This window comes from Cimex lectularius, unplaced genomic scaffold, assembly GCF_000648675.2.
Source record: "Cimex lectularius strain Harlan isolate CLEC.00 unplaced genomic scaffold, Clec_2.1 scaffold92, whole genome shotgun sequence".
Lineage (NCBI taxonomy): Eukaryota > Metazoa > Arthropoda > Insecta > Hemiptera > Cimicidae > Cimex > Cimex lectularius.
The window spans coordinates 601,891-629,500 of NW_019942502.1; the positions used below are offsets into that span (position 1 = coordinate 601,891).

General features: G+C 35.8%; 1 protein-coding gene and 1 non-coding gene across 6 annotated transcripts in view; both read left to right on the forward strand.

Annotated features, from left to right (window-relative positions):
* Positions 1-27,610, forward strand: part of LOC106670218 (leucine-rich repeat-containing protein 4C-like) — a 509,524-nt gene that overhangs the window by 204,689 nt on the left and 277,225 nt on the right. The gene's annotated exons all lie outside the window — the stretch shown is intronic.
* Positions 25,763-25,836, forward strand: Trnan-auu. The gene has a single exon. It is a non-coding gene; the product is annotated as a tRNA-Asn (tRNA).

The window sequence follows — 27,610 nt, forward strand, 5'->3', positions numbered from 1 at the left end:
TCTCGACAACTACCTTTTTTAAAGATTAATTAATTGAAAATTTTCTGCCTAGAAATACCTGTTAATTTTTTTTAGGTTGGGAATATTATTAGAAAAACCAGGAATTACACTAGCCAGTTCACAATTGAAGTAAAAGAATAAATCAACATTGTACTTTACATCATTACTTGACCACCAATTTGATTGTCACTCTCAACATTCTACAACGCAGTAGGTGGTTCGCATTGTTAACCACACGTCCTTATCCTTTGAGGGTAAAATCACCGTTTGGGGGCCTTTCTAGACAAGCATTGGACCGTGTGTCATAAGGGTCTTCTGTATAAATTGTAACATATCTTACCCAACACCTTATAACTATTCCTTCAATCCTACAACAGATACATACATACAGGTCTAGCAGGAACGTGTCACACCAGAGGGATTGGGGAGAGAAACCGACCATTGCTATAATTCTCAGTATTTAGGACTGTTAGTTGATTGCTTTAGGATTGTGTTAGGAAGTTACCAGATCACTGTCCTTTTAGCGGCGTAAAGGATAGTTAGGATGGGACGTTGAAGGCTTGAGCCAGGGGATTAGTCTGAAAGTTGTGAAATCTTTTTTGGATCATGGCAGTCTATGGGATGTCAGTCATGATGAATAGGATGTCTAGGTAAAATTGAAGTTGGTTTGGTCAGTGACGTAGAAGGTAGTGCGAGGATGCGACGGAGGACTTTTGATGGAAAGGACTGATTTCTTGAGAACTGAACTTTTAATTGAAGTCTAGTTTCTTTTATATTGTTAATTTATTGCGAGTACTCATTGCTGATTTGGATACAAGTAGACGTCTGAATGGTCCGTTCTTCGGTTTTTGTGTTCCATGCAATTCTCCTGTCCAATTAGAACGAAAGGTAGCGGATTTGGTCGGATGAATTGCCCGTACTGCCATGTGCAATGGTGGGCGGGTATTTTTTTCATATGAAAATGCCACGTGATGGCTCTTTTGTTCATGAGGTGGAAGATAATCCCCCTTCTATCCGTTTGATAAGAGGTGAATAAGGTCAGTGTTGTGCTGGCCAGGCCAAGGAAAACAACTGCCTCAATCAAAGCCCGCTTTGCATAGTGGAAGTCCTCAGCGATTGTAACGAGCGAAGTCTTTTGCCCTGGTAGAAATCCTCAGGGATTCTGACCGGGTACTTCGCTACCATCCCTCCGTATCCCTTTATCAGGAAAGTGAAACGCGCTGCTAACCCCCTCTGTGGTGGAAGTCGCTGGCTCAAGGAAGGTTCTACCGGTGGTTACCAACAGGATAAAAACCTTCATTCGGTTTGTTTTTTGGTGAACAGTTAAAAAAAAAACACGAAATATATATGTTTATATGTTATATATTTAGACGCGACTGAGAGTTTGCTTTTTTATTTTCAACATCACCTATGTTTTTTTGTTTTACTTTTAATAGTTCCGTGGCAAATTCAATTCTCTTACTTTGCAGCTATTATTTATTTTATCCGTGCCCCCTTTCATTTATTGCATATTAGGGGAAAAGCATACACAGACTCCAAGTGGGCGGTTAAAGTAGTGGAAGCTAAACCTTTTTTCCTCAATTACGTAACATTCATTTAACTTGATGCGCCATCAACTGCACGTTAATTGAGGTTAGGTGAACATAGGTTGCTTTTGGTGCAAGGATAAGTTCATAGGAGGATTGGAACTAGTTGCCTCCTTGGGGAACGCCAGCCTTCATGTCCTTCACGTGAAAATTCAGAACCAGTTAGCCTTGAACCATTAACCCGTCGATCCGAGAGGAAAGACCTCAAGATGAGAGAGTAGGTTTAGGGAAGGATACTTTTTTTTAATAAAATTAAAACAACCTAATTTCTAGCAGGGTTGTATAACGTAAAAAATGATTTAAATAGTAAAAAAAAATTGGCATGAAAAATGCAATTCTATAGAGAATTTTATGGGAAATCTGAAACTGCGAGATAAATATCTATTGTAAAATAATACAAAATGTAAAAAAAAGTAAAATTTAAAGTTACATTTTTTGAAGTCGTGAGGAGCGGTCAGGAAAGAGGTAGGCGACTTATTTTTCGCCCACGTTTCGACCTTTATTCAGGTCATCTTCACGGCATACAGTGTGGTGCTAGTCTTGTGGTGTCATGTTCGTTTTGTGTGAAATTTGTCCTCACGACTTCAACAAATTATGAAACATCACGTCAAGAAACACACATATAAAGTTACATTTCTTTGTATAAAGCTTGTAGTGATTATTTGACTTTTTTTATAGTCGGGGGATCGTACCTCAGTGAGTCATGAACAAATAGAACAAAAAACTTTATCCTCTAAAGAAAATGTATTCTAATAATAAATTATAAAACAAGACCAATGATTAATTACAAATTGTAAAAAAAAAAATTCCCAATCACAAATTATAGAAAGATTAATTCTTACAATAAGAATAAGAAAAATACAAAAGGAAAAATTAACCAAAATTCGTGTGCATGCACAAACAGAAACACTTACTGTGTGTGTTGTGTACAATGTACCTTTACTAAATTAAAATCAAAAAACATAAACTCATAACACTTTATAATCAATTTTCAAACTTAATACCGGCCACGTTTTTCTTCTCGCCTTTTCTTAACAAGAATGAGCCGGTCCGCCCTATCTCCTCTCACACTAGGTCTATCTTTTCTATTAGTCTCAATGGTGGGGAGAAATAGGGGGCTTTATGAAATCAACGTTATAAGCTTTGTTTTTCCAGATCCATTACTCTTGATTTCATGTCTGTCTAAATATCATAATTAACAGAACAGATTGAAATTTAATTTTCTCTAGGCGAGAAAAAAATATTCCCCGAATTCATAATCGCGCGCTCATCGCTAAATGAGAGTACTAAATCACGAAAGAGACTAGACTAAAAGGAAAACAGGGCATTAATATGCAAACCATTAGGATTCGGCAGTTACAATGTATCAAAAGGATTGATTGATGCAAAATGATATTAGCTGAACCCGGTTTGACCACCTATTGAATATTTCAGAGAATGTTAACAGATATTGCTGCGGAAGGGTCATTAGCGGAGGGGAAACATCTGGAGGTTTGCCTGCCCTCCTCCGTCTCATATCGGGAAACGATTATTAAAGAGGAAGGGAATATTTCAGCCCTTGGAATTCCAAGTAAAGAATAATTTATTAACCTTATTTATTTCGTATTCAGTGGCCTTTATTATATTTCCATTAGGATGAATTAAGTACGTGTTATAATTGAAACTTGTTATCACACTTTTTTCACCCCCTATGAATATCAAAGTAACAAAATGTACACTATCTGTACAATTGTGACCATTCAACATTTTTTGCTTAAAAATAAATTTCATCTAAATTTAAAAAAAGAGAGAAAATAAAAGCTTCAGCATTTAATGTAGAAACGAGCTTAGAATATTATCGTACTAATCAAATAATGCTTATTTGTTTTTAGTATGTACTGTATGGCGTTTAAACTATACGTGCTCAGTTTAGAAGATCTCTCTGACTTATCCCAGTTAAAAATAAAATACAAAACCTTCATGATTAAAGTACCGAGAAAAGTACTTCTGTCTCATGTATTACTAGATACTGGCATACCTGACGACCTGTTAAATTTATGCAAAGAGCCAATCGGCTATGTGTACTGACGTTACGCCGGACAGAGAGCAGGTCTATCACGTGAGGTCATATGGGCAAGTAATTCCTTCACTTGGTCCAACAGCTCACCCTCTCTGTTTGACGTGCCATGTCAACATACATCCGTTACTGTATCCGTTACGCTATACTTTCAGAAAACCCAGCGCTTTCAGTTGGCTTTAGAACATCCACGGCCTTCTTTCATATTTGGAAGAAAGGTAGAAAAAATTGAAGTTCAAACTCAATGAAACCCAATCCGAGAAGATGCACTCCTACGTATCACCTCTCCTTAAATCTATTATAGTTTTGTTTCTGGTCACCAACCAATGGAATATGATATTTGGGACTTGACATAGACTAAAACCTTATTTCTGGAAACTCGAGTATATCATTCTATTCACTTATTATTTCATTCTAATATCCTCTCTATCCTATATTTTCATGGTCACGCCAGAACGTGCTTCTACCCCATCCACTATGCGAAAGAAGGTGTTCCACAAGGCAACATCCTCAGTCCCATCCTATCTTCAATATACACCAGATATTGTATTCCTTACATATGCATACGATAACGTCATACTTTTAGAAAATTCAGACCTTTCAGCATCTAGGACCTCCACGGCCTTCTCTTCCATTTGGAAGAATGGTAGAAGAAGTATAGGTCCAGACACAACGAAACTTAATCCCAACAGTTACCCTCCAACGTATCACCTCAAATTAAATATACTACAATTCTGTTCCTCTCTTGACAACCAAAGCCGCATGGTATTTGTGGCTTTACATCGTTCAAAAAACTTACCTCTGGAAACTGAAGGACATCTTTCCATTCCCTTATTACTTCAACCTAATATCCTGCATGTCCAATAGTTACTTTCAAGGCCACGTCAGAACATGCTTCTACCCAATCCACTATGCGGCAGCAGGTGTTCCGCAAGGCAATTTCCTTAGCCCTAACCTATATTCCATATACACCAGATATTGTATTCCTTACATATGCACACTATAGTGTCATAATTTATATAAAACCCAGACCTTTCAGTCACCTATAGGAACCTCCCGACCTTCTCTTCTATTTGGAAGAATGGTTGAAAAGTAAGATCAGACTCAACGAAACTTAATCCCAACATGTCACGTTAATTAAATCTACTAGAATGTTTCTCTCTCAACAACCTAGGCAATATGGTATTTGGGAATTTAAAAATTCAAAAAACTCACCTCTGGAAAGTGAAGGAGACCTTTTCATTCACTTCCCATCCGAATATCCTACCTAACCGATAGATCGTTTCAAGGTCAGATCGGGACAGGCTTCTATTTTATCCACAATGCGAAAACGAGCGTTTCACAAGGAAACATACTTAGTCCTATAATATTGTCAATTTTCATCCAATTTTTTTTTCCGGCCGGCTAACTGTTTCGGTCATTGCCGGCACCACGCGTATATCTTTCTCACATTTTGAAAAATCTGCACTTTCTACTGATAACTTCATTCTAATTGGCTACTCATCGGACCTTGCAGGTTTTTGTTGCATTTCTCTTTGTATCCCTCCACATGTGGTAAATTGAAGTATTTGACCATTTACATACACACACACACATTCATAGTACACATTTATACTAATAAACCTATTTTCCTAATATTAGAACTAAAGTGGAGGTTGGTAAGATGGTTCTGATCCTGCCGACCTCTTTCTATTCTCGCGAATAAATACATTCAAACGGTATGTACAAATTCCACTCATCCATAAAACTAATCCTAAGGTTTTTTGACGGGCCTGCGGAGTGCTCGATATTCCTCGACAGCCACGTCCATTCACACATAACCCTCTCACGCTAATAAATGTGATCATACTAGAAAGGACGCAGCATCTACGTAGTATTACCACAACCAAGACGCTGTCGACCCTTACCACAATCATACTACAAATATATTAACACTAACCTAAATCGTGGGCCTGTGAGTTACTCGATATTCAGTCACATCCGCACCCATGCATGCTAAACCACTCTCGCTAATAAATACGTTCGTACAAAATAATGGGGGGATGAACCACATGTGGGGGTTATATGCGGCTGTAAGCGTTTATTCATTTTAAATATGTCATAAGTCGATCTTTACGGTCGCTGTTATGCCTTAGAATTTTTGAGATATCGGAAGGTAGGTCGCACCGCTCTCTGTGTCGTGCCACCTGTTCGCATTCTTCTAGGATGTGCTTCACTGTTACAACTGCACCACACTGAGGACATACCCTAGGTCTCTTTCTAATTAAGAGTTGGCCATCCAATGTTGTATTTCTTTCGTATACAGGAAATACTAATTCTTTTTAGCAATGCCAGGCACATTAGTTGCCTTCAGATAATTCCAGGACAATTTTTGTTATGGAAGAATGATTGACGAACTTGAGGTTCAGACGAAACCAAATCCCAGTAGATAACGTTCACCCTCTACCTTATTATTCTCTAGTAAACTATGTCTTTCGCTATTTGTTTACATCGATTACTCAGAACCCGCAAACACCAACTTAACATTTTTATAACAAACTAGAATAATTGGGTAATCTTGTCCTCTTGAATTAATAATTTTCTTGATAAAATGGGGGTGACTTATAATTTTGTCGTGTAGTGTTTGATATTTATTAGATAATCCTTTTGCAGATTAGAATTGTGACAGGAAGAAAAAAGTCACTGGCGATCGCAGCTACTTAACATGACATCTGTAGCTATAAACTGACACAAGAAATACATTTAACCGGAGATACATGACAAAGAGATTACTCTACTCTATTTTTCTTTTTAAACAAAGGATAAAACAACGTTTGACTTTTTTCCCTTCTGTATATTTGAACCCTCCCAAAAATTAAAATGTTAACGTGTTTTGGGAGTGGCCATTGTGTCAGCAGTAATATGTAACTTTCTATAGCCTGGAGTTTCTCATTTACTCCGTGTACTCGTTAAAATAAAAAAGGCGTTTCGTTGAACGTTTAATTCCGGTCCGTCCCGCTCGAAAATTGGGTCCGTTAAGTCTAATGCCCTTTGTAGGTTTTGTCCCTCCGTTGTATATTCAGGCAATTAAATAGAACGACACGAAGAAAAATGAACCGATAACGCTGAGCGGGCCAGTGGGCAAGGAACGAATCTGATTTCGGCAAATGTGCTTCTTGAATAGTTCTAAGATAAGATACGTGACTCGAAGCGTGCATTGCTCTTCTGGGAGACAACTTGGTAACCGGAGCACACAACACACTTGAGTTGTAACCCTTTGGGCGTTGCAATTTGTACTACAAGGATTTAATTCGGATAGGTAATACAAGTTAACACCTTCTTCGTTATATCCAAACTGATCTTTTAGATTGTTTTGTCCTGATGATGACTTGAAAGAATTTATTTTTTCATCCAGACCATACCCAAATCCAGATTATTCGTTAGTAAAAAACAATGACCGATACACAATAATATTCAACAGAAATTTTTGTTTTGTCTTTTTTTACGACAAGCATCCTCCAATATAAAAAGTGGTAAATTTCTTTAAATAATTTTTATGCTGATCGGGATTCTTTAATGAGAAATGTGCTGAAGCTTTCGTGCAATTCTATAATAAAACTTTTATATTTGACGCCTGTTTCAACATTGGTAGAGATAACCTATTTAAAAGTGGGCGATTTGCATTTTTCAACAGGGACCACTTTGGAAATGTGTTTATCTATAACCGGGTTCATTAAAACTGGGTTATCTCTCTCTCTTTCTCCCTCACGGTTTCTCTCTCCCTCCCTCCCACTCCCCCCCCTCTCTCTCTCTCTCTCTCTCTCTCTCTCTCTCTCTCTCTCTCTCTTTTTTTTTCTCTCTTTTTTTTTTGACCTCACATTTTTACAGTCTGTCATCTTATATTATTCTCTTTCCCTCCCTCCCTCTCTCTCTCTCTCTTTTTTTTCTCTCTCTCTCTCTTTCTCTCTCTCTCTCTCTCATTATGTTTTCTATCATATTACATTTTATGTTTTGTGTTTTCTTTTACGTTAATATATTTCTCTTTCTTTTTCTATTTCTCTGTATATTTGTATCCTACCATATTTTTTGTCGTCTTACCTCTTACACTCTCTGTTTTTTCTTTTTCTCTCTCATTCTTTTCTCGTCATTCTTCTTACACACATATATTTTCTCTCTCATTCTCACTTTTTCTCGACTTTCCTCCTACACCTCACTCTCTCTCCCTCCCCCCCCCTCTCTCTCTCTCTCTCTCTCTCTCTCTCTCTCTCTCTCTCTCTCTCTCTTTCTCACTCTTGCTGTCATTATAGATTTCCCACACTTTTTCTGTGACATCGCGTTTTTAAAGACTGTCACCTTATATTATTCTCTCTCCACACACACGCACACGCACACACGCATATGCGCACGCACGCACGCACGCGCACACAAACACACACACACACACGTGTTTTCTATCTCCTTACATTTTCTTTTTTTGTATTTTCTTTTACGATAGTACATTTCTCTTTCTTTTTCTATTTCTCTGTATTTTTCTATCTTACAATAGTTTTTGTCGTCTTTCCTCTTACCCTCTCTGTTTTTTATTTTTTTCTCGCTTTCTTTTCTCGTCATTTTTCTTTTTTTCTTCATTTTGTTTTTTTCTTTTACTTGGTGTCTTTCCCTTTCTTTTTCTATTTCTCAGCATTTTTACTATCTTACCATACTTTTTGTTGTTTTTCTTTTTCTCTCTATTTCTTTTCTCGTCATTCTTCTTACACCTATATATTTTTGGTGTTCTTTTTTCTGTCTCATTCTCACTGTCTCTCGTCTTTTCTCCTACACCTCTCTCTCTCGCTCTTTCTCTCTCTCACACTCTGTCTCTCTCTCTCTCTCTCTCTCTCTCTGCTTCTCTCGTTCTCGAGAGGGCATCACATTTTACTTATATTCCCTAGTATAATTATGCTTAAATTCTCTTGATTCAAAAGTAAGCCGTGTTGAAGTTTTTAAATATCACGGTCAAAATCAATCAAAATATACGAGAATATTTAATCGCATCATCATTAATCGCACGATTATCAGCTATTTCGTCTTTTGATTATTTATTTTTTCAATAGCCTTACGGTTTTCCATATTAGGCAAGGACGCATATATTATATATGTGAATGAGTATCTTTAAATAAATAATAACGCATATTTACCATATAACAGTTCAATAATTGCATTCTGGTTTTAAATTTATATTATGTGGTGTATTTCTCTTGTTTCTTTTTAGTTTTAAACACGAATAATCTAGATCTCAGTATGGTCTGAATGAAAAGATAAATTCAGTTGTTCTCTGCCAAACGTTTGAGCTATTTTCGGGTAAACATCAGGCAAAACAATCTAATACATATTTACAAATTGACATAATGAATTTTGAATAAATGGTTTTAAATCACTTTGAAGATTGACTAAGTCCTAACGCTGTAACATTGAATATTCTAGTTTTAGATATTTTTGGACGTTGTTTTGTCTTGATACGGAACGCAGTCCCAATATATATATATATATATATATATTGGGAGAGAACGAGTGTCAGAGACTGAGAAAACAGAGAGAGAGAGAGAGAGAGAGAGAGAGAGAGAGAGAGTGAGAGAGAGAAAGAGAGGGAGAGCCAGTGTCAGAGACTTAGAAAACAGTAGGAGGGAGAGAGAGAGAGAGAGAGAGAGAGAGAGAGAGAGAGAGAGAGAGAGAGAGAGAGAGAGAGAGAAAAGGATAGATAGATGTGTTTTACCACGATGATGACCTTAAAAAATAGACCAAAAGCTTGGCAGATAACATTTTAATTTATTTTTCATCCAGATCATACCCAGTTCTAGATTATGCGTGAGTAAAAAAAGAATTCGATACATATAATACTTTAAACAGAAATTTTTCGTTTTATCTTTGTTTTACGAGAAGAATTGTACAATATAAAAATTAGTACATTTCTTTTAATAATTTTTATGTTGGTTGGAATTTAGTGATAAGTCTGGTAGTTTTCGTGCAATTCTTAAATATAATAAACCTATTTGTCTTCTGACTCAACAAGGGTGGAGATGAGCCTACAAGGGCGATTTGCATTTTTTCAATAGGGACCACTTTCGAAATGTGTTGAATGATAACCGGGTTTATAAAAACCGGGTTCGTTCCAACAATTAACGCTGGACCGGTTAATTTAACCGTCGTTTACGCCCGGGGGATGATTGATGCGGCTCATTTTCTTGCGATACAGGCCGCACCCGGGAAAATGTACACAGAAGTCCGACCCGCCGGAATTAATAGCTCGAGTTCGCATGACTCTGATTTGCCCGGCTCACGCACAATCAACATGCCGTGATGCGTTCCGACGTCCTATTAATTTTGAAAATTCTGGACGAATAGAGCCAAAGGGTGCAAATATTTTACTTTTTATCGCCTCATATAAAATTTCAACGAGAAAATTACATCCCGTATCGTTAACAATAATCATAATTGGTGTTGGAGCAGTAAGCGAGAGAATTATTTATTTAGCGCCATATACTCGAATCTAGTTAATTAATCGTAACAATTACTTTCCTTTATGCTCTATTTGGAAAACGCGTCAACCGTACACATTACCATAATGCAAGTAAATTAGATCTAGTACATATAAAATTGTATCTTGATTATTTAGTAGACCAATAAATTTTTCGTTTAATTTGTTAATAAATAATATTGCTGAGCCGTAATTCTGGACGTTAGGAAACAAAAGGATTCGACCGAATGTGGCACACTATCTCATCATGGAGCCCTTCTACTCGGATTGATTTTTAAAGTGAGAATCGGCCCCGCTTTTGTACCCATCATGCCACGAGGAATTGTCTTAGGCACAATCCTCTACACTATCTACACATCTTGTATATTCACACATCCCAACAAACAACTGAAAACCTACGCGGACGCCACAACTATCTTACCAATACACTCTAATCCCATCCTATACACAGAAATAATCCAACAACATCTGAACCTCTGTGCCCTCGGTGGCGGATCAGGTTGAACGACAAAACTGACGAGGGCGCGGGAGCTGGATGAACCCTAAGACGGAACTGAAATAGCGATTGAACACTGCCCCAGGGGGAATAGGTAAAATTCTCGGAAGATAGCCATAGACAGTCAGGCGGCACTAACGGCCATGCGAGGTGGAGGCAAAAAGTGCTGGAACTTCATGGAGGCCCTGACGTAAGTGACACTATTGACCTGACCCAGTCATAGCTCCCTGGGCACTGGAGGCATAGAGACAAGGACAAGGCTGACATGTCCAAAGAAGGTGCCAACATAGACTCTCCTGAACCATATGGCTTAGCATCCTGCAACAAAAGTGGCTACGTCTTAAATTTTTTAATGAGCCAAAACCTGATAAAGCAATACCACAGATACGTGGCACGCGAAGAGATTCATAGAGGGACCATCCCTAAAACTACAAAAGAATTACTGGAAGGAAACCAGTATTCTGGTTGGATTCCTGACAGGACATTGCTTTCCCGTATACTCGGTCGTCCTTAAAAGGACAATGAGGATCTTTAACGTCCACACCAAGCCTTTCGGCCTTATCGGACGTTTTGATTCTCAAGAAGGGTGTTACTGCCGCAGCGTTGGTGTACAGGCAGCTCGCCCCGAGGGGCTAAGACAACCTCGCTTGCCCATTCCGAGTGGTCGGGTCCGCATTAAGCATCGAACCGTATGCCGCGCGGAAAGTGCTACCTAAGCAGAAGTCCATCAGCCTGGTCTCCAGCGCACTCCCTAGATAGAGAAGGCCACTCTATCGCCCAGAGTATTGGGGCTTCCCCAGTGTAGAAATTACCGGATCCGCTCCGTCCGCGGTTTTGTTTAAAGTGGAATTGCTAACCATCCCCTAGAGGAGATCGCCTACGGTAAAAGACGCCAATCGAGCTCAGCCTACAGCTGCGTGCAAAGCATACTCGAATAGGAGCAACCGATTAACTACCCAATCCCATCCGCCACTACTCACGCATTCGAGGGACTCTGTCAGCGTAATCATATTGTCCTCAACGCTTGTACGCTTCGGTCCAATCCGCCGTATACCGTGAGGCCGGGTAAATAACGATGGTCATATGAAGTTTCGCATGAAGGTCACAGATAGAGACAGCCTCTTCTCTAAGTTCCCTCCAGGGTCGTCACCACGGCCAACTAGGAGTCCATTCCCAGTGTAACAGGGGCTGAACCTTGGAACATAACCTCGTAGTACAGATAGTTATGCATCCAGTCCTGACAGGACATTGCCACTTAAGAAAGCACATGCACCCGACAAGAGTACCGACAGAAGAAACACTGTGCAGGTACTGCCAGGAAGAGGAGGAGACCGCACAACATTTTATGTTTCTGTGAAGGTCTAAGTAGATGCAGGTTCTTGCAACTAGGACAAGAAAAACAGCAAGTAAGATCCTACACTAAGAAGTAAAATTTTGGAGTCTGATTAACAATTTGAAGCTGGCCAGTCATTGAAATCACTTGCTCATGGACACAAAACAATACCACCGTCGAAACAAGTCCACTACTTTGTGATTTAGTAAGGGACATAAATGGAACTCGTATAGAAGATTAAAACGACAAAACTTAATAGATATGGACTACTAGGACATCTACTGGGACAAAAATCAACACTAGGCATACAGTCACCGCAACAACAACTAACTACGAAACAAATTATCGCATCCTGTATCGCAAAAATATGTGTGGTGCATAAACTACGGTTAAATGAACCGGTTAAATATTTGGAATAATGGCAAATGTTAAAGTCGTTTTGAAAGGGTTAAAAATAAATAATTTATTGTTGATTATGAGTTTTCTTTTTTTAAACAATTTTTTCTCATTTCAATATAATAATTGCCGGCTTTCTCTCTTTCTATATTTATTTATTAATAAGAAGGAATTCAAATAAATTATCAGTTTATCTCTGCATAAGTAAAGTATTCTATCTAATTTTTGCCATTATGTGGAAATAGAAAGTAATTTTTCAGGACCGTCTGAAATGGAAGAAAAAAAAATTAATTACCTCAACACACTGGGTGTCGGAAAAACTAACTGGCTGGAACAATTCGTCCGGAAAGTTCGGGGAAAAAGTGGCATGGGCAAAAACAAAAATGAGAAATATATATGAGCCGGCAGAGATGCTTAATTAATTATTCAATTAAAACACAACCCGTACAAAAGAAAATTTTGTTAATTTTCTGGCGTTTTGTTGTTTAATAATATTATGAAAGTTAAACACATCTATTTCTCAATCAAATGAGATATATTGATTCTATTAAAATCCAATATTTAAAACACTTTTATATCAGCTTGATTACTTTATATTTAATTAAATAAAATAAATCTAAAAAAACAGTAAATACATTTATAAATTGTAGTTTTTAAATAAAAATAATTTATATTTTTTTATATTTATCAGATTGTTTAGAGAAATTGTAAAATCATTTAATAAATATTATTTCTTGTAGAATTATTAGAAAAGAGAAAGAATATACAATGAACAGTATATTTCAATTTCCTTCCTATACACGCATAATAAATAATAAATCGATGAATATTTTATAAAAATAAAAAATTACGCAGAAAACAAACACTTTGAGCTCTGATGATGATGTCAATAAAGATCGAAACGTTGGCACAAAAAAAATGTTTTTCTGAAACCTACGTCACACCAGATCGCATCTTACGATTTCCGAATAATTATAAAAATAAAATTAAAAATGTACTTTCTTAAATAAATGATATTTATTGAGTCCATAAAACCCAAAATTAAAGGAAATGTATTATATTTCTGTTGCACTCAAAAGAAAATCATATAAAGCAGAACAGTTTCAAAGTGGAAAAAATATAGAAAACTTTCTCTTTAATTAATCCGAATTTCTTCCCTATGGATGAAAAATTATCTTTACTTTATAAATCTGAGCCTGTAGCTGTTACTTGACAGTGAGACAGACTTTGATATCTTGAGGGTTGATCCAAGACATAGTAAAATTATACTGTATACAATGAGAAACTAAGAAAGTTAATCTATTTCAATAAAATTTATTGGGTGATATTTGGTCAAAAAATATTAGAAATGTGTTCGAAGGTTCTTTCCAATTGACCCTAGGGACGTAGGATTTTCCCATGTAAATTAAATATAGTTTTCTGTGTTTGTTGTTTTATGTCAAAGCAAACAAAAAAAAACTTGTCTTCCTAAAAAAATATTTCAATTGTATTGTATATGCAACAAGAGAAGAAGGAGAGGAAATTCGAAAGAGCAAAGTAGGTTGAAATATTTTTAAGTGAAGAACCACAATTTTTGGAAAAAAGTATAAAAAATATTTTCATTTCTTCCAAAATTTTTGCTTTACAATTTTTTTTTTTTCAAAATCACATAAATTTTCGACCCCACCGGTCCACAGGAAATGTTGCTTTAGAAACGCTTACACTTACTAAACTTAACTACTTAATGCCACTAATTTGGCATTTTTATTCCATCCTTTTCTCACTTAAAATGGCGTACTATCTAAACATTTTTAAGACAGCCGTAAGGAATAAATATTTGACTTTCGAATTTGGATGATATCTGTCTGTTTATCCTTTATGATCATTTATAATAATCACCATGATTCTGTCGTTTAGGCCTTGGGTTCCATTCTACATCAGTTTTTTGGCATTTATTTCCTGGGTATCGTTTGTCCGCTGTTGGAAGGCGTCTTTAGTTGAAATTCCTGTGGATCAAATTTTGTTCTTTTTTGTCACAACACTAGTCATATGAGTACTGAATCCTTCGAGCGAAAATGACAGGATTTAATTGAGAAGATCGTCTTTAAATATCAGGTTGATGAATTTCAGTATGGAGAGGATATTATGCTGAGAAATTGCCTTTTAATCATTCGAAAAAACCGGTCAGTAAGACAATGTAAAATGTGAAATAGTAGGCGGTGAAAAGGATGTTTTTAAGCATGAACAGCAAGTTATGGTTCGCATCAAACAAGCCTATCGAAAAAAAATATCATTTATAAGAAAAAAGTAGTCGTTTTCGAAGAATTTTATGGCCTGGATGTAAAATAAATTTTAACAGAGAACTTTTGGTAGAATAAAACATGATTTTTTTTACAACAGCTCTAAAAGCAATGGTATTATTGTGCCGTGGCACTTTTCTTTCTCTAGAAAGTAGACATTTTTACCGTTTAAAAGATGAAAAAAAATGAAAACGAGTTAGAGTTTAAAAAACAACGCTGCCCGAACACCATTGAAAGTATGATGAATATTTTTTTATGGAGCTATTTAACATTTTTAATCATTATCTGTACGATTTATAGTTATGAAGTATCGCTTATTAGCAAAAGTTGAAACGTAAAAATTTTGTAAAATTTTATTGTTTGTATGAACAATAGAATTTTAAATTAAAAAAAAAAAAACTAGCGTGAACATCGTCAACTTCGCTGGTAGTTATCTCAAACAATAATTATGTTTCGAAAACCAATTTTGAAACAATGATTATAGAACGAAATTCGCGTTGGTGAAAATCAAATGCCCTGGCCAAAAGGCACATCTCATTGAACCGGTTTTCTGACTGCCAGATTCGGCGGCTTTGTTGGTTTAGAGTTGCTAATCAAATATTCAAGCTTCCACATTTTGCCATCCTCGCTGTGAAACGCAATAATTTATGCTATTGGACTCCGGGCCAATGAAATATTAAACCTTTTATTGATTTAAATTACAAAATGTCCACCTTGACGCAATTATTAACGGTAAAGCGTTTCCATGATGATTATACAACGATTATTATTGTATATCTAATCTATTATTTATGAAGGCTTCTTTTTCGACTAAACCAATTTTTCTACTTTCCTTGTCAACAGCTTAATATAATATATACATAGGCTTTTAAACCATTAATTAAACAGTTTTCACTATCATTGTACTCAATATGATAACACAAAAACAAGCCTAATTGCTCTTATAAAAATTATTAATAACACAGATTTTGAAATAATATAAAACAATATTTTTTTACTCATAAATTTGCACTTTTGAATATGCAAAAACTTCCATTTTAATATTCTTCCATCAGTGAAAAGTCTAAAATAATAATTATTATAATTTATTCAACTCCGCCCTTGAAAGACGGGCGTTATGTTCATAAATAAACCACACAATTAAAAACATTTGTCTATTCAAAAACTTGAATATTTTCAGAAAATATTCAGTCTTTTTCTTCCTTTATGCAATATTTTATCAAATCTTTATTTATTCTGTGTTTTATTGAATTTTAGTTATAATATACTGCTTTATCAAGTTTAGTGTTTTTATTTTTTACTAAATTACGTTCTTGCGTTGTTGAAAGGAGAATAAAAGCAAACCAGGCCACAACCGAAATAAGAGACCGACTCAAACAAACTTTCAATCCGATACTAAAACGCTAGCTGAAAAAGCAATAAAAATGTCAGATGCAGAAATCGTACCAGAAAAAGCTCAGGAATCACGGGCCAAGGGAATAATAGAAAATTAAGCTTATAACCTAACATAGACCGAGAAAGAAACACTAAAATTCTTATCACACACTAGGACTCAGCGATATAAGACTTTTAACCAAAACTGAACCTGCAAGTATAAAAAATGTTTTCTATTTCGTTAGAAAATATATAAAAAAATCACGTTTGATATACAAACAAAAATATATAATAATGAGAGAAAGCTAATTTCAACAAGAATGTCAGGTTTTTTAGAAACAGAAAAAAAAGGCCAAAATCAACTGAATCGGTTAAATCCAAAAATCGAGTGTTTTAAATTTAAACCTTTATGAACAGCGTATAAAACCAAATTTATACACGCTTAACCAAATTTCATCACAGCTACGCTGTTTTGACAGTAGAATATATTAAATAAAATTTGATGCAATGAACTCTTTTTAATTTCAAATTAACCAATTTTTTAAAAGATAAATATAAAAGCAAATGATTTTTCTTTTGAGTTTTTTAGATGTGGAATATTTGTGCTCTTAAAATACACAATTTCTCATATTTTTCCAATTAAAAGACGAAGCCTTTATTTTTATATTTTATTTCTATTTTTAATGGGAATTGAAATTAATTTTAGTTGGTTTTTAAGAGCCTATCCTTAGGGAAATTGACGATCCATTCACTCTAATAAATTTCTTCATTCCCACTACCATAACACAGTCGATATTGGGGACAATCACCTCCATTCACTCTAATAAATACATTCATACACCAGACTTTGTTTACATTACCCCATAATGCTCGGTTTTACTTAGTGCAATAGAGTAACAAGCTGCACCATTCATGCTGATAAATACATTCATTGGCCAGATTTTGTTCTAACTACAAAAAAATTAATCGATATATCTTAGAATAGTGAGGGATGGGGGCGTCGGTGGCCGCAACGGTTTAGGCGTTGACACGGCGCTCATCACTGTAAGGTAAAGGTCCCGGGTTCGAATCCAGCGGCCCTGCATTCGAACCTGACATACTTACAAATGGGCTTTTTTCCTAAAACACCTGCACCCTGAGGGTTTATAAGACCTCTGCTATTGCAAACCCTCGTTAAAAAAAATAATCGGGATATGACCCGCACTCGCGCAAATAAATACATTCAGAAACTACCACAGAGTACTATATATTCTTTGGAGTAAATAGGTATATCTCTCCATTACTAAAATAAAAAAAATCACACATTAGGCTTCCTTCACACTGCCTCAGTATACTAGCTCTTTAGGGATTTGCTTATCCTTTCACGCTAAGAAATACATTCACAACCTGACTTCATTCACACTACCCCGAAGCACTCAATTATCCTCGCGATAGTTTCACGAATCTTTTCACACTTTTATACATCTTGAATCAAATTGTTGAGGACATTTTTGTCTGAACTGTTTCTAGGTTATTGGATTTCGCTAGTTCTTTCATTTCATTAAGCTAATTGAAGCCTGTTATTTTATTTTATATTGCTAGTTTGTTCAAACTAAAAAATAAAAAGCAATGCATAAAACAAACCTAGTATCTGTCTCCTATGATTAAAATATGTAGTCCAGTCAGTATAAAAGAGAAAGCAAATTTTCGATTGTCTTGGAGATGGATTGAAGGTTCAATTGATTAAAAAAAACATCGAGGTATGAAACAACTTATATTTTAAATAAATGCTAAGCCTGAAAATTCATTAAAACACCTTTAAAACAAATGTAGTGCTTTTGTGTTATAAATATCTTTTATTTAAACTTTATGGTTTTAAGTGATTCGAGTTCAATTTTTATTCTAAATCATTCTGTTCAGATGTGAAGCAAAATATTAGCTTTTACATTTCCAGAAATATTTACGACGCAATTTAAAACATTAAAGAAAAGAAAACAGTATATAAAGACTTCTCCCTGGGCCTGAGCCAGAAGTCCGTTCGTACAACTTGGCATGAATTACAGCGTTCATTCAAAAGATTGTTTGAGATGATACAAGCCGGGATATTTTTGTTCAATAAAAGCCATGATTCAAACCTAATCTTATTCTAAAAAAAGAATATTTTTAAATTATATTTTTGTGCTTTTTTTGTCGGTTATTTAATCTTTTCATATCTTGTAGCATGTGTTAAGCGTTTATTCGCATTTTGTCCAATAATATCCAAAGGAGTATGATTCATACGGCAAACTTTATTTCTAATGCGAGAGGGGGAGCCGGCTTTAGTGCATTACCGTGCATGTGAGTTTGCTAGGGTGGGAAAAGAAGGAGAGGCCCCAACCTCGTGAGTTCTTCAAACACATTAAAGACCATCAAGAGGTCATAAAAGGATTCCCCTCCTTTTTACAGACTGCTTCTCGGCATAAATGCAACCCGAGGAAACGATAAAAATTCAAAGCGCGTCTAGCGAAAGACTAATTCTGAATTTGATAAGGGAGCGTTGGGCCGATTTTTCTTTTCGGGGGAAGGTAACTTTGATCATCGGGCCCCTTCCTCTAAAAAAGGAAATTTCGCGTGTGCGTGTATTTAAACGCCTGAAATTGACAACCGCAGTTTACAAATAAGGAGACTTATTTAAAAAAATTAACAACAATAAAAAGAAATTTTTTTAAGACCCATGTATAATCATTAATCATTAATCAGGTCAACAGAAAATAATCGACTTCTTATCTTTGTTTTAACGATATTGCATGAAGAAGACGAAGCTTAAGACGATTAAATTAACTAATTTCGTGGTCCGCTTGACCAATTAATACATTATGATTAATTAAGGTTTTTAGTTGAGATGAAAAAAAGTTAATGGCTCGAGAGGGATTCGAACCCACGACCTTCGGCTAGATACGCCGCTGCTCTACAACCTGAGCTATCGTGACCTCTATCGGACATCAACTCCCCAAAAATGGCAAAAGGAGGGAAAACTCATAAGGTGGGGTTGAGATGGGGAGTTGATGGATCGAGGTCACGATAGCTCAGGTGGTAGAGCAGCGGCATATCTAGCCGAAGGTCGTTGGTTCGAATCCCTCTCGTGCCATTAATTTTTTTTCATCTCAACTAAAGACCTTAAGACGATTCTTTGCGCTAGATTTCATAGTTGAATTTTGGGATAGTTAATAATTTTAATGTGAAAGTAATTGGTTTCTTATCATCTTTGAATCCTTAGTATCATTATTTCTTCTTTTATAGCATGAGGATATCAGTTAAGTTTGCTTTATATTATTTTTGCGAGAAGATAAATCAGTTGAAGAAGCTTTTGTGCTTTCTAATCTTGCATTAGCATTAATGCCCACTTGTCTAATGTTCTCGATATTCCTCGATGTAATTAAAACGAAGCACCCCTCATTCTCGCTTATAAATATATAGCCACATCACAATTCATTCACACTACACCTCAGTATTCGATTTTCTTCGGGGTAATTGAGGATTGGCCCGTTATTCGCGCTAAGCAATACATTCACGCCACCAGACCGTTCCCACTGACCCAGAGTCAACATTATTCGAGATAACTGAACATAAACCCCTCTATTCGCGCAATAAATACATCCCAAGAGTACTCTATATTCATTGGAATAATTAGTAATATGCCTCACCGTTCCGCAAAAAAATACAGTAACAAAGCCTTCCTTGACACTACTACCAGAACACTAGATATTTCGCGGGTTAATTTGACTGAAACCCTCTATTCACGATAAGCAATACATTCACACCCTAGTTTTTGTTCACACCACCACAGATTACTCGATATTACTCGAGGCAATTGGGGAAAAGCATCTCCATTCGCGCTAATAAATACAGTCACACACTACTATTCTTTATATTATTTAAAAACTATATAATATTGTTATTCTTATTCTAGTTTTTGTATCTATAGGATGTTATTATCATTTATTTTTTATCTTCACCCACTCTATTCTACAGACGGAGAGAAAACAAATTATACTATTGTATATTCCTTGCTGTCAAGGAAATTAGGGATTCGCGCTTATTAATACATTGCCTCGCCACACTTTATTCACACTACACTAGATTGATCGATATTACATGGTCTAAGGGAAGAAGTTGCTTTATTCACGCTGGTAAATTACTTCACTCGCCAAATTCGTTTATATTCCGTAGAGTAAGCGTTATATACGTAGTGTAATAATTTCGAATGAGCTAGTTTATTCATGCTAATAAATATATTATTACATTCACACCCATGAATTCGTTCATAATGGAGTACTCGATTTGGCCTCTTCATTTGCTTTAATAAAACATCAAACTCTACTTCAGAGTACTCAATATTCCCTGGGGTAATTAAGAATTTGTATTTCCATTCGTGCTAATAAATATAATCACACATCTCGCATTTATTCATCCTCTGGGTAATTTGGGATAAACACTTCCATTCACGCTAATAAATACATCAGTTCTAATAAATAAAATATCGCATACGTAATGTAAAAAAATACCTTTACTTAAAAATATTTATGTCTCTGAGATATTGGATCCGCGATCTGTGCCACAAGGCTACGAATAGGACAATCATGATGTACTTCCTCCTTTGCTGACATACTCTTTTAGAATGTGCTCTACTGAAATAATTAGGGTCCACAACGGGCACCTGACTGACCTCTCCCCAATTAGAAGGTCCGAGTGTTCTTGGTATGACCTATGTGTACATTTTACAACAGATAAAACGATTATGCAGATCCTTCTGAGACGATAAAAAAAGCTTACCTTTTTGATTTTTATTAGTGTGTTTAATGGAATGAATTTTGTTAAAAATACTCAGTGGTGTGTTAAGCAGGCTGTTTATCCGACGAGAAAAAAATGAAGAAACCTTAAACTTGGCATGCAATTTGAAGGACTATTAGCTACTGTTAAATTATTGGCCTGAGCAGCAGGTGATCCTGTTTACCAAGTTACAGAAGCTCATATATCGATAACTTGCTCAATTACTCCCTTCAATTGCTTGTGAAACTCTATACCCCTTTAAATCCTTGTTATAACTTTGCGTTGACCTGCTATCACGAAAGTAGGCCATGTCGAATTTAACAAGCGTGGTATTAAAAGGGTTAAAGGGGTTAAAAAAGTCCGGGGAAAATAATAACGATTCTTCTTTCTCTTTCTCGGCAGCCCTTGTTTTAGATTAAGACGGATGTGACAAATTCATCCCTTCTAACACTGATGTCTGTCTGTAAGTATTAGAGGGTGTAGAATGAACTAGAGGCATCGGTGACAGTGGTATTACCCCGGCCGACAGGGAATTTTATTGTTCCGAGCCCTTTCTACTTCTGACTCTTGCCATTCCAGCCGAGGAGAAATTCCGAGATGGGGTTTATTCCTTCCATTTTGGAAAACCTCGCTCTTTTTCCAGATCGATCGGTTCGACTTTTCATGTTTTCATTCACAGAACTAACAATGATTTTATTCGACAGTCTTATCGGATTTATTAATTTGAAATCAATGGGACTAAATGTACACTCGACCTGTTCCAAATTAATGCGTTACTTCCATCTGTGATAGAGTATACTTCAATATATGCTGTAGTTGTCGAACAAAATATAGGAAATACAGCACTGGATTTTTGATTTTAGAAGGTCATCTATGTTAACGGTAACATTACAAAAATGAATTCGTTAAGTTAATCTCTCTCCTTCTCCCTCTCTCTCTCTCTCTCTCTCTTTCTCCAAATCTCTCTTTCTTTCTCCCCTCCTCTCCTTCACTCTCTGTCTCTCTCTCTTTCTCTCTCTCCCTCCTTCCACCATTTTCGATCACACACTCAATTCCCATCCCCCCTCTCTCTCTCACACTCTCTCTCTTTTAATTTTTCTCTTTAACTCACCCACTCACTCTCACACCTTTCTAGATTTCTGTCGTTCTCTCTCATTCACTTTCTGTTTCTCTCTTATTCCCCTTTTTGGTCACTCACTTCACTCCCATTCTCTCAATATTTCTACATATTGTATATTTTTTTTTCTCTTTAACTCACCCACTCACTCTCACACCTCTCTAGATTTCTGCCTTCTCTCCCTTTCTCTTTCTGTTTCTCTCTTATTCTCCTTTTTGATCACTCGCTCCACTCCCACTCTCTCTCTATTTCTCTCACAGGTTTTCTTTCTTATCACCCATTCCCTCTCACACTATCTCTCCAGATTTATGTTGTCATCACTCTTTCTCTTTCTTTGTCTCTCTTATTACCACTTTCTCTATCACGCACTCCAATCTCATTCTCTCCTTCAATTTCTTTCTCTAACTCACCCACTCACTCACATTCTTTCTAGATTTCTGTCGTGCTCTCTCTTTCTCTCTATGTCTCTCTTTTCTCTTTCTCTCAATCTCTTTCTTTTGCCCCTCTTTTGTATGTGATTTCGTTTGGTATATTTAAAAAAAAATCTATGTAAATGTTCCTTCCTTTTTTCTTTTTTCCTTTCTACTGTCTTACCCTCTCACATATACTCTCTCTCGCACTCTATCACTCCCTCTCTCTCTCTCTCTCTCTCTCTCTCTATCTCTATCTATATATATATATATATATATATATATATATATATATATATATACACACATATTTTTGTTCTCTTTAACTCTCCGACCGACACACTATCTCTGTAGATTTCTGTCGTTCTCTCTCTTTCTCTTTCTGTTTCTCTCTTATTCTCCTTTTTGATCACTCGCTCCACTCCCACTCTCTCTCTATTTCTCTCTCAGGTTTTCTCTCTTACTCACCCACTCACATACATATCTCTCTCTCTTTCGCTCTCTCTCTTTCTAAAATTTTTTATTCCTAACACACCCACTCACTCTCTAGATTTCTGTAAATCTCATTCTCGCTCAATTTCTTTCTCTAACTCACCCACTCACTCACAATCTTTCTAGATTGCTGTCGGGCTCTCTCTTTCTTTTTATGTTTTTCTCTTATTCCCCATTTTTCGATCCCCATCCATAATCTCATTATCTCTCTCAATTTCTCTCTCTAACCAGCTCACTTACTCACTCACTAACTCTCAAGCTTTCTATCGTTCTCTCTGTTTTACTCTCTCTCTTTCTCTCAATCTCTTTCTTTTGCCCCTCTTTTGTACGTGATTTCGTTTGGTACATTTAAAAAAAATCTATGCAGATGTTCCTTCACTTTTTTCATTTTTCCTTTCTACTCTCTTACCCTCTCACTCTCTCTCTCTTTCTCTCTCTCTCTCTCTCTCTTCTTCCTCTATTCATCCACCTACCATAACTCTCTTACACAAAAATCTGTACACACCCAAAAAAATACAAGGAAATAATACAACATTACCAGTTCCGTTGCTCCGATGAATTAATACTTATAAATAAAGTAAACGATTGAACCATGTTAAACGAATTCAGAAAATAATGTTGAGTGTTATGAATTTTAATCAGAAATATTTAATTATCTTAGTTTGAAAGAAAATCACCAAACACCGAACTGTCATTCATTACAGAACAAGTTGTTAGTTAAATTGCAATTTATCATTAAATGATTTTCCGATGTTTTAGTGAAATTGCTATCACGCCATCATATTTAAATATTTTTGATTAACTCTAGCATTTTTTATCTCGTTTAGTTTACAATAGATACTTTAATGTAACGATAAAAATACATATATTTAGTTAGAAATAAACAACAAAATATGTGTCTTTTTTTGTGTTCATTATATATTTGACTAATGCTAACTAAACATAGCTATAATAAAGTATTAACTATTGTTGATAAAATAGACAAAATTAAAATTTGTTTGTGAATTTGAGGTAACAGGATAAATATGAGGAACTTCATTGTTGCAAGTGTTCGTTCGTGATTTATAAGTAAACAAATTTATATTTAATCAAATGTTTTTATTACGCCAGACGTTTATTAGAGTGTTAAAGGTATTTGACGACCTCTTTATGAGCAGTCATCCATCGAAAACAGGACATTCCCTTGTAAAGTTGGGGGGGGGGAATTACGAGCGGAGAGCATGTGTTCGACCAAGTGGTAATTGCGTTCAATGAAACACTCTTCATTATGTATCGGGAGAAAATGAGCCCTACTGCTTACATTATCGTCCCGGCGAATGGCAATAAACGGAGAATGAAGCACCCAAGAGTGGTCGAACGGGTTCCAAACACAAATCAGTTCATAGGGCCGGATTGAAAGGCCCCAGTGCACGAATACGAGTGGAATATGGGCGAACAATTAGCCCCTCTCGTGTGTTAAGCTTGTTAATGTGCATTCGGTTTGAAAAACAATACTCGTGAGGATATTCCGTAATATCAAGTCATTATGTTCAATCGAAATCCTTTTTCCACTAAACTCAATTAAATTTGATGTATTCAACTTACTACAGGAATATTATAATCAGATTTAAAACAAAATGTGTCCTCTTTTGATCCTTTTTATTAGCCATTATATTACTACAAGTATCGACTAGCTAAGATTAATTACAAATGTGTGGTGATTAGTGACCGTTAATCGATAATTATTTAGAAATCGTGAGATGCGGTCTGGTGTGATGTAGGTTTCAGAAAAACATTTTCTTTATCGTGCCNCCCAACAATTTAGCTTTCCTTTTCCTATTTTATCCCTTTCTATATAATCCTGAAAGGATAATCTGACCGAACCATTACCAACACATTTTTTCCCTTCGTCGGCTCTTTTCACCTCAAAGAAGCCAACGCCTTATACAAAAATGTCTTTTCTATACCGACATCCTTCCCCACTCCTTCAAAATCCAACCTAGATAAACATAAAACAGCAAAATCTCACTGGCACTCTCGATACGACACGCAAGAATGGCACAATTACACAGAAGACAAACACTTTGACTGAGTAGAAATACTTTGATTGAATATAAAAAATATATTTTGCATTGTATAAATTCGCTTTTCCACATCCTAAATGTATTTGTTAAATGTAAACAATGTTTGTAAATCCCAGGCCCTGAAGATGATTTCAATAAAGATCGAAACGTTGGCATGATAAAGAAAAGGTTTTTCTGAAACCTACATCACACCAGACCGCATCTCGTGATTTCTAAATAAATATTAATTACAAAGTCGGATTACTAATCACAGTGCAGAGCTTATCACGCTAAAACCCACAAGAAGAGTGACACAAGTCGAAAAATTATAAAAACCGAATTATTTTTTTCTTAAGTATTCAGGTGTGTGATGCCACTGGAAAAATGACAACTGTAGGTGGACTATTAGTTGCTAGGCTATATGTCACTTGAACTGGCGGAAACGTACTATCACAATTCACGAAAAGTGGCATATCTTAGTTCTGTGTCGAGCTATAAAGCATGTGTGTCAGTATTTATCAGGAAAAGTGACACATTTTGAGTTACGACAGTTTTTTCACGTTGAGGGATTTTATGCTGTACCGGAGTCACATTTTCACATTGTGAAAAACAATTGTTAAATCAATGTATGTTTAGTGGTCCAATTGACGAAATTACTTACAGTCGTTTTATGTAAAGTCATGGTTGAGATGAAAACGCTAGTATCAAGTGCGGGATTCGAACCCACGACCTTCGGCTAGCTTTTTCATCTCAACCAAGACCATATATAAAAAGAATAATTAATTGCCATAATTAATATGGTCAATTAGACCACTAAACATAATTTGATTAATATAATAAGTAAATGAAGTAATCACGAAGGTAGGTTGAAATGAGGAGTTGGTGTCCGAGGGGATCGAAGTCACGATAGCTCAAGTGGTTAGAGCAGCGGCGTATTGAGCCGAAGGTCGCGGGTTCAAATCCCGCTCGTGACACTAGCTTTTTCATCTCGACTAAGACTTTACATGAAAAGAATAATTAGTTAGATCAATTGTAGAAATATGTTTTTCATAATGTGAAATTAATATAGGCCCTGATGATGACCTTAAAATTCGTCGAAACCTTGGCAGTAATAACTGAATTTGCTTTTTTCTTCAAGACGATTCCTTGATGTAGTGTTCGTGAATTATTTTAGTTTCATTTTTTTATTTAAATAACAGTCTTAATTATAATTTTCAATTATTTAAGGTTTTTGGTTGAGATGAAAAAGTCAGTGTCACTAGCGGGATTCGAACCCACAACCTTCGGCTAAGTACGCCGCTGCTCTACCACTTGGGCTATCGTGACTTCGATCCTCTCGGACACGAACTCCCCATCTAAACCACACCTATTGAATATACCCTCCTTTTTGCCATTTTTCAAATGTCGTGTAATCTATTTGATTCTCGACGAAAAACGAAATGGCCACGGAGAAAAAAAGAATTGAAAAATGACAAAAAGGAGGGAAAATTCAAAAGTGCGGGTTGAGATGGGAAGTTTATGTCGGAGTGGTTCAACGTCACGATAGGTCAAGTGGTAGACCAGTGGCGTATTTAGCCGAAGGTCGTGGGTTCGAATCTCGGTTGTGATACTGACTTTTTATGTCAACCAAAAACCTTAATTAATTGAAAAGAATTTATTTGGTCACGCGGGGACCACGAAACCTAATAAATATAAAACTAAATTATAATACTACTTTTTCATAATTTTTAACAATGTTGGCTTTTAACTTTTTATAGTTTTAAAGTTTTTTAATGCTCAGGTTACAATATTTTTAATAATCATTAAAACCTTTATTTCAATAATTAATTTTATATTTTAAATAACTAATTACATCTGAGAAGGAAAGCACATTTGGGTCAAAATAATCTTAGTGAAACTTACTACATGGATATTTATGATCGTTTGTTAGGTTTGTATGTTATCTGTTCTATTACAAAAAAACTAATATCCTCACAGTCATTCATTGACGAACATTATCATTATCATCAAACTAACTTATATTACTGAGAGCCAATATGTGCTAGAAAAGTGTCACAACTCAAAAAAGGCGGTTTCTAGGTGTTGTACAGCTGGATTTTTAAAGTGTTGTGTGTTCGCTTAAGTATACGAGAAAGGAAAGACAATATTGATGGAGCCAGACATACCAATAACAGAAAAGGCGTGTGCTTAATTATGTTAAAAAGTAAACATATATCTTTCTCTTCTGTAAAATTTTCTTTTGTCGAGTTGTCACTTTTCTTGCGCATGTGCGATATAACAACAGACTTTAATGAACTAAGAATGCATAGAAAGAAGTACAACATCCACCCTTACGAGGCAGCAGGCACTGATCTTTGATCCAACCTCCAACCTCAAGTCCATAAATATTTTTAGTTGTATGTACACCTTTGCACCATCATGTATGTGATATATGTTAATGTGATATATGTTATTTATTGGAAAGAATGTATTTATTTGCCAATAGTGAGGCATATCCGTCATAGAAGTCTTTTGCATTAAGGACACCTTAGTCTTTTTAAACCTTTGTGGAGGATCTGTTTCGCCTGGTTGGTCTCTCTATTACTCGCAGATTCTCAGAAAAACACCATTAAAATCATAAAATCCACAAAAACAAATTGGTCGTTTTCAAAAGCTTTGTCATGTTTCAGTAGCCCAATTAAAATAAAGTTATTATTAAAGTTAGTTTTGGCCGGGAAAGTTACAAAAGATAGCAGTTGCTTTTTTATA